The sequence below is a fragment of the Bos grunniens genome, chromosome 4 (assembly GCF_055505025.1).
Source record: "Bos grunniens cultivar Pamir isolate PY7600 chromosome 4, Bosgru_T2T1.0, whole genome shotgun sequence".
In the NCBI taxonomy this organism is placed as follows: domain Eukaryota; kingdom Metazoa; phylum Chordata; class Mammalia; order Artiodactyla; family Bovidae; genus Bos; species Bos grunniens.
Window position 1 is genome coordinate 5,106,032 of NC_141168.1, and position 7,581 is coordinate 5,113,612.

The window sequence follows — 7,581 nt, forward strand, 5'->3', positions numbered from 1 at the left end:
GCCACCAGGGAAGCCAGTAAAACTTTAATTTTGTTCTGGGCACTTTCTTTAGGCCCTCTTGACAAAATAGGGAGATGCTAAATTGTTCAAAGCCAGCATTTGGTAAGCAGAGGTTCAGTGTATATTAGAGCCAGAAGGAATCTCAACATTCAGTCCTTCAGAACAATCGTGTCCTTTGAGAATTTCAAATACACTTTGAAATTTTTTGAGCTCTTCACCTTGAATGTCTTCTATTTCCAGTAACAAATGCCCAAGGACTCCCATTAGGCAATCACTATATGTTCTCGAGACTGAGTAGCATCCAATAAAAATCTAATTCTTCTGCCAATGGGAATGAAACTGCTGAGTAGTAGAACTGGACGCCAGGCAATCTGGACAGGACGTTCTGCCAAGAACTTGGCCCAAATGCTTCTTGCCATTGTGCAATCTCACAAGCAACAGGTTTTGGAGGAGCTGCCTTCCCAGGGCCTCCCCTTTCCTTATTGATGTTCATTCTAGAACATTTTTTTAGAAGCATCACAGCACACACTTATTAATATAAGAGAATAAAGGAAGCAAGACTGTACCATTTCAACTTATCTTCACTGGATATTGACTTGGTCCCTTTGGGCAGGAGAAGATGTGCAGGGAAACTTGTAGAATTTCCACCTGAGGGGCTTCCCTGGCAGCCCAGTCCAGTCCAGTTCAGTCGCTCGGTCGTGTCCGACTCTTTGCGACCCCATGGACTGCAGCACGCCAGGCTTCTGTGTCCATCACCAACTCCCAGAGCTCACTCAAACCCATGTCCATCGAGTCGGTGATGCCATCCAACCATCTCATCCTCTGTCATCCCCTTCTCCTCCTGCCTTCAATCTTTCCCAGCATCAGGGTCTTTTCCAATGAGTCAGCTCTTCACATCAGGTGGCCAAAGTATTGGTGTTTCAGCTTCAGCGTCAGTTCTTCCAGCAAATATTCAGGACTGATCTCCTTTAGGATGGACTGGTTGGATCTCCTTGCAGTCCAAGGGACTCTCAAGAGTCCTTCTCCAACTCCACAGTTCAAAAGCATCGATTCTTTGGCACTCAGCCGGCAGTCCAGTGGTTAAGAATCCATGCTTCCTGGGTTCGATCCCTGGTCCGGGATGATTCCACATGCCATGGAGCAACCAAGCCCATGCACCACCACTGCTGAGCCCATTCTCCTAGAGCCTGTGCTCGGCAAGGGAAGCCACTGCAAAGAGAAGCCCAAACACCAAAGTTGGAGAATAGATCCTGCTTGGTGCAACTAGAGAAAGTCTACACAAAGCAACAATGACTCAGTGCAGCCAAAAATAAATAAACAAAAATAAACTAAAAAAAAAAATCCATGCTTCCATTGCAGGAGGCACGGGTTCAATCCCTGGTCAGGGAGCTAAGATCCCACATGCAGGGAAGCCTAAAAATAAATATTAAAAAAAAAAAAAAGGAGTTTCAACTGAACAGTAACAGGTAAGAAGGTGCAAAGTGAGAGCCCATGCCTGCTGAATTTCTTTTCATCTGGCTGAAACTCTGGTTGCAACAATGTGTCCCTGAAAACCAGACGCACCATCACAATGTTTCCAGTCTTATCTTACTGGTTTTTGTGCTTCTTACTTATCAAGGTGCAAGATGAATTCAGAGCAGGAGTAGTTTGCAGAAAAGCATTTGCTCTCTGTGTTCCCAGTAATTATAACTGATAACAAATAGCTTATCAGTTAAAATAAAAATTACATCATATTCTTAATCCAGATATTTTCGGTTGTAATAGTTTGTACCAACAGAAAATGTATAAAATTAATTTTGCTTGTTTATTGACGTATGTAAAGAGTCTAAATTTTGAGGTCTTTCAGAACTGTGTCCAAATCTCATCTCAGGAACTTAAATATGTTTCTGCACGGGTTACTTAATGTCTCTAAGCTTTCATTGCCTAATCTATAAGGAGGGATTTTTCTGAGTTTTCAAGTTAGCTTATAAAAATACCAGGCATTATAACATGGAAAGTGTTCAGTATCATTACTCTCCTGATTCTCAGAGGCTTCTTTCCCTTGATTAGTAATTTTCTTAAACTTAGACTTTTGTGGCCACATCACACAGCTCCAGTCCAGCTATTTGGGTTGTAACTAAGGGATAAAAAGGACTGACCTGCCCTCAGTAATGCTTAAGATTTGAGACATTTTGCATTAGTGGAGATGAGCTTTGTTGAATCATTCATGTCTCCTAACAGCTCTCCCTTATGACCAAGGACACTTCATTGTCATGGTGCTAAAGATTTTGTGATTCAAAGCTAAATAGTCTTTAATGGTGAGAAGTACAGACTTTGAAGCCAAACTCCCTCAGTTTGGATTTCAGCTCTGACTTTATGCATTTATTAGCAAGTCCCTGGTGGTTTAGTTGGTAAAGAACCCGCCCGCGGTGTAGTAGACCTGGGTTCGATCCCTGAGTTGGGAAGATCCCCTGGAGGAGGGCATGGCAACTCACTCCAGTATTCTTGCCTGGAGAATCCCATGGACAGAGGAGCCTAGTGGGTTACAGTCCATGGGGTTGAAAAGAGTCAGACATGACTGAGCAACACTTGCACTTGTATCTTTCAGATGCTGACAGTGGGCTAAGTGATTGGGGTCTAAAGACAACACCTGTGAGGGCGAGTCAAGGAGGGGGTGTAGACATGTTAGTCTTTGAATGTGCTAGAATCGAGTGGGGACAATGTAGGGAGCGCCCAGGAGAGAATGATGCATTCTGATCAGGAGAGCCAGGACAAGCTCCACAGAGAAAGAGACATTTAAAAATAAAACAGAGAAAAGTGGGAAAGGAAGAACAGCATTTGCAAAGGCACAGAGGCTTACTTCAGGAAATGACTAGTCCAGTGTAAGTCAATGCAGGATGCAGGGACTGAGATGAAGTTAGAAGAGTTTGAAATTAAACTAAGGAAAACTTTCAGCACTATGGTGGGGCATTGTAGTTTATTCTAGACAATAAATATGCAAAGTGTTTTGGGAGGACAGTGTGTGTGTGTGTGTGTGTGTGTGTGTGTCTGGAGTGTGTGTCTGGGAAAAATAGGGAGGAGGAGATGGAATGCAAGGATATCAACTAGGGAACCAATGAAGCAGTTAAAACAGAGGATCATGACGGCCAATAGGGATAGAAAAGACATTGCAGTGATAGAAATGTAGAAATAAAAGTTCTCAGGGGCCAGCTGGATTTTTAAGTGAGGAAGAGGAAGACAAAAAAATCAATATATTTAGTTTGGATGGTTCTGTTCATCATGAAGCCGTGAACTGAGACCAAAGATCAGCGTTCCCTCTGAGGCACTTCCTGCACATCCAGGAAAGGATGCTTGAGAAGCAGTTAGAAGTGCTGGTCGGGAGCGGAGCGGGTGCACAGTGTTTTTTGCTCCAGTGCTGTAGAAAGGGCATCACTAATTCCCTGTTCTGTTTGGAAGGGGCGCCGTGGGTCGTTGGGCTATTCATCTTGGTCTTTGCCCATGACACAGGAATATAGAAATGTCAAGACTCTTCCTGCTGCCCCGCAAGCCTCCTCTCTCCGGTTATCTTTCTGGCTCTTTCAGCTGTCATGTCTCTGGCATGCATTCCAGTTTCAATTCTTTGGTTCCGTTGTCTCATAAATTTATTTGTACTTGTCAGATCATGTGTCCGGAATTTTGGCTTGGACAAGATGAGAACTTTAGTCCTCAGTGATCCGTCACCCACACGCTCTGTCACTGGCCTGCATGTATTGCTTGTGTCTCACACAAATACATCAACAATCCCTGACTTGGTCACTGAACGAGCACATACCCTATCAGAGGTCCCAGTTTTTACCAGTCAGTCTACCTTACAACTTTTTTTTTTTTAATCCAGAGGCTTTTAGGAAAAAAAAAAAAAAACTGGCTTAAGGAATGGAAGAAGGGAAGAGGTGATGAAGACAACAAGATCAGCTTAAGAGAGATGTCGTTGCTCAGCCCCTCATTGCGTCCGACTCTGCAACCGCATGGACTGCGGCACGTCAGGCTTCCTCCACTATCTCATAGAGTTTGCTCGAACTCATGTCCATCGCGTTGGTGATGCCATCCAACCATCTCGTCCTCTGTCGTCCCCTTCTCCTCCTGCCTTCAGTCTTTCCCAGCACCAGGGTCTTTTCCAATCCATTGGCTCTTTGCATCAGGTGGCCACAGTATTGGAGCTTCAGCTTCAGCATCAGCACGATCCCAGGTCAAACTTCCAAGTGAAGTTGGCCTGCCTCAAAGTATCTTCCGTCATAAAAGTATTAGGTAAGGAATCAGATGGGGCACCAATCAGCCCCATCATTCTCAAAATGGCATTGTAAGAAGGGCATCGTTAATATCCCAGTGCTTGCGATGCTGGGATTGCTCTCTGACTCACTGCCTGAAACTCTAGATTCCATTTCTTCAAAACTGTAAACTGCTCTGGGAAGGTTAAGGGCTCACAGATCATCATAAATTAGCGGCTGTTTTCCTGAGCCAGCTATTGAGGAAATATTCGACGCAGGGCAAAGGCAAGGGTGCAGGGGGGAAGAGGACTGTTGTTTTTTTTAAGGTTTGAACAGCTGCCAGAGGTGCTGACTAGCTCATGACTACTGCAGGAAGAGAGTAATAATGAAGCAGAAAACCTAATCGAACCGTGGAGCAAGGGCTTAAGGCAGCTTGGGAGCTCTTGGACTTGTCCCCCTACCCTCCCTGCCCCCCGACCCAGGGAGAACAACCCTGCGGTAGAGTAGATTGTGCCAGGCTCCATCCTCATCCTGCAAAGCCTCCGCTCTGGGATGCAAATCTAAGAGCACACAATGCCAGCGATACAATAATAGCACTTTACGGGGGACTCAAATAGAACCTCTGGGTTTCCCAGATGGGGCAGTGGTAAAGAATCCACCTGCCAACGCAAGAGATGCGAGTTCGATCCCTGGGTCAGGAAGATCCCCTGGAAGCTTTCATTCCGAAAAGGAGAAAAGCTTGTCCATCACCACGGCAGTTCTGGGCATTATCTTCACAGGAGGCTGTGTGAGGAGCGATTAAAGATGGAGATCTTGAGCCAAGTGGACATGGGATCAAGTTCAGATTCTGCCACTTACAATCTGAGTTACACTGGACAAGTTTCTCATTCTCTCTGAAACTTAATGCCTCCATCTATAAAACAGGGGGGAACAAGTCAGCCATGAACAGTGTGAAGGTTTAATCAGTTGGTGAAACAGAGCCTGGAACTTCGTAAGCACTCAGGAAATGGTAACAGCACCCCTGCTTTGGCGGCAGGTGTGTAAGCTCGGCAGTACCTGCAAACACGCAGCTTCTGCAAAGAAACGGCAAGGGTTTCACTGAAACCGGAGTCAGCTCATGCCTCCTGGGTCTTAGAACTCCCTCCTCACCAAGTAATATGCAAGCAGACAAAAGATGAGAAGCATTTTTACACAGTCTTTACTAACTTCTCTGGTTTCTCACTGGTTCAAAAAAAGAAAAATCCACCTGCAATACAGGAGATGTGGGATCAGGAAGATCCCCTGGGTCAGGAAGATCCCCTGGAGGAGGAAATGGAAACCCACTCCAGTATTCTTGCCTGGGAAATCCCATGGACAGTGGGGCCTGGTGGGCTACAGTCCATGGGGGTCACAAAACGACGAACACAACTGAGTGTGATCACATAGCAGTAGCCAACCTCATAGCGATGCAGTTTTATTCCTAACCCTACAGCTGACAAGAGAGAAAACTGATGTAAATTCTCAAGCTCAATTGGTTGGGCTGAGATCAACCAGTAGGTTAAAAAAAAAACAACCATGTCTTGTAGTTGCCTTTGCTATTTTGACCACCAGGGGGCATGCAAGATCTTAGTTCCCCGACCAGGGATTGAACCCATTCCCTGCTGCAGTGGAAGCAGAGTCTTAACCCCTGAACTGCCAGGAAAGTCTCATGCCTTTGCTATTTTGTCCATGGGATAGAAGGCACTGGAAAATAAGGGAGGAAACACAGAAGATAACAAGATATTCCAGAAACCTTTCCATGGATTTTTATGGTTACATACATGGTTTACTTGCTAAGTCGTGTCTGACTCTTGCCAGGCTCCTCTGTCCATGGGATATATCAGGCAAGAATACTGGAGTGGGCTGCCATTTCCTTCTCCAGGGGATCTTCCCGACCCAGGGGTTGAACCTGGGTCTCCTGTATTGCAGGTGGTCTCCTACACGGTAGCCAGACTCTTTCCCAGCTGAGCCACCAGGGAAGCCCATGGTTATATGTGCCAGTCCTAAATCGCTCAGTTAACAAGCCCTGCTCCACCACAGACCAGCTCTGCTGTCTTGGACAAATTACTTAACCTCTGGTTTCAGTTTCCTCGTCTGCAACTTTGGAACATAGAAATGCCCTCTTTACACAGATGGAAAAGTTAAATGGTCAGCCAGCATTTAATAGCTCCTTCCACTGTTTCTCTGCACAGACTCACTGGGCTCCAGGGTCGGGGCGATGAACGGAAATCAACAGGACCCTTCAGCAGAGAGTTTATTGCCTCTTTAGGTGAGACTGTTGCCCGCGTGTAGAAGAAAACTGGAGAAGGACGTTTCTCAGGAGTGGGATCAATGGAGAGATGTGAGAGTGTTAACAATGCTGGAGACGCTTCAAGTCTACCTTGCTTGAACCTAAACTTCAAGAACCCTCTGAAGATGCATTGTCATCACTTTACAGATGAGGGAGCCAAATTCCAGAGAGGTAAAGAAGCTGTCCAAGAGCCATTTAATTTTCAAATACATGAGGTTTCTGAAGGACCTTTGATGCTAATTTCTCATTTTGATATTAGTCTCTCATTTAAATGCTTTCTTCTCTGCAATCACCCTCTGTGTTTTTTTCAGCCTTCTAACTTTATTGAAGCTTTCAATGGCTAGGTCAAGGTCTCTCTTGGTAAATGTTACATTGCAATTGAAAGTATATGGATTATTTTCAAGTCACTTTCAAATTTCTAATGTAATTCCGCAGTGATAAGAGAACAGATTCGGTATGGTTTCAAAACCTTTAGACCATGACATTTTTGGACTTGCTTTATGTCCCTGGATATGTTCTAGTGTCTCCTAGTCTATAGTCTACGGGAACTTGAATAGAATTTCTATCCTACTATTGTGTGAAAACTGTATAAATCTTAATTGTGTTGAATTGGTTCATAGTGCTTTTCAGTTCTACTTTATCGTTCTACAACTCTGTATATTCATTCTATTGATTTTTGAGGCTTTGATACTGAAACTCCAATTAAAAATCTTTATCTACTTAAAATGGAATTGTAATATATAGTGGAACTATATGTAACTTTGTTCTGTATTTTCCTGGTTTCCTGTCAATGTGTTATCATACTTCCATAATTTAAAAAAGAAAAAGAATTTGTCCAAGAGCACAAGGCTGGCGAACAACAGAGTAGGAATTTGAAGAGGTCCCTCCCACACACACTGCACAAGCCTGGTACATCTTAGCAAATGTATTTTTGCATTTTTTCCAGATTGGTATTTGGCATTAATAAGGAAAGGTTAAATCCAGCTATAGAGACCAGAGTCAGCTGAGGGTACAGAGCAGAAGCCAGTCCAGGGGAACTGGTCTCCAAAT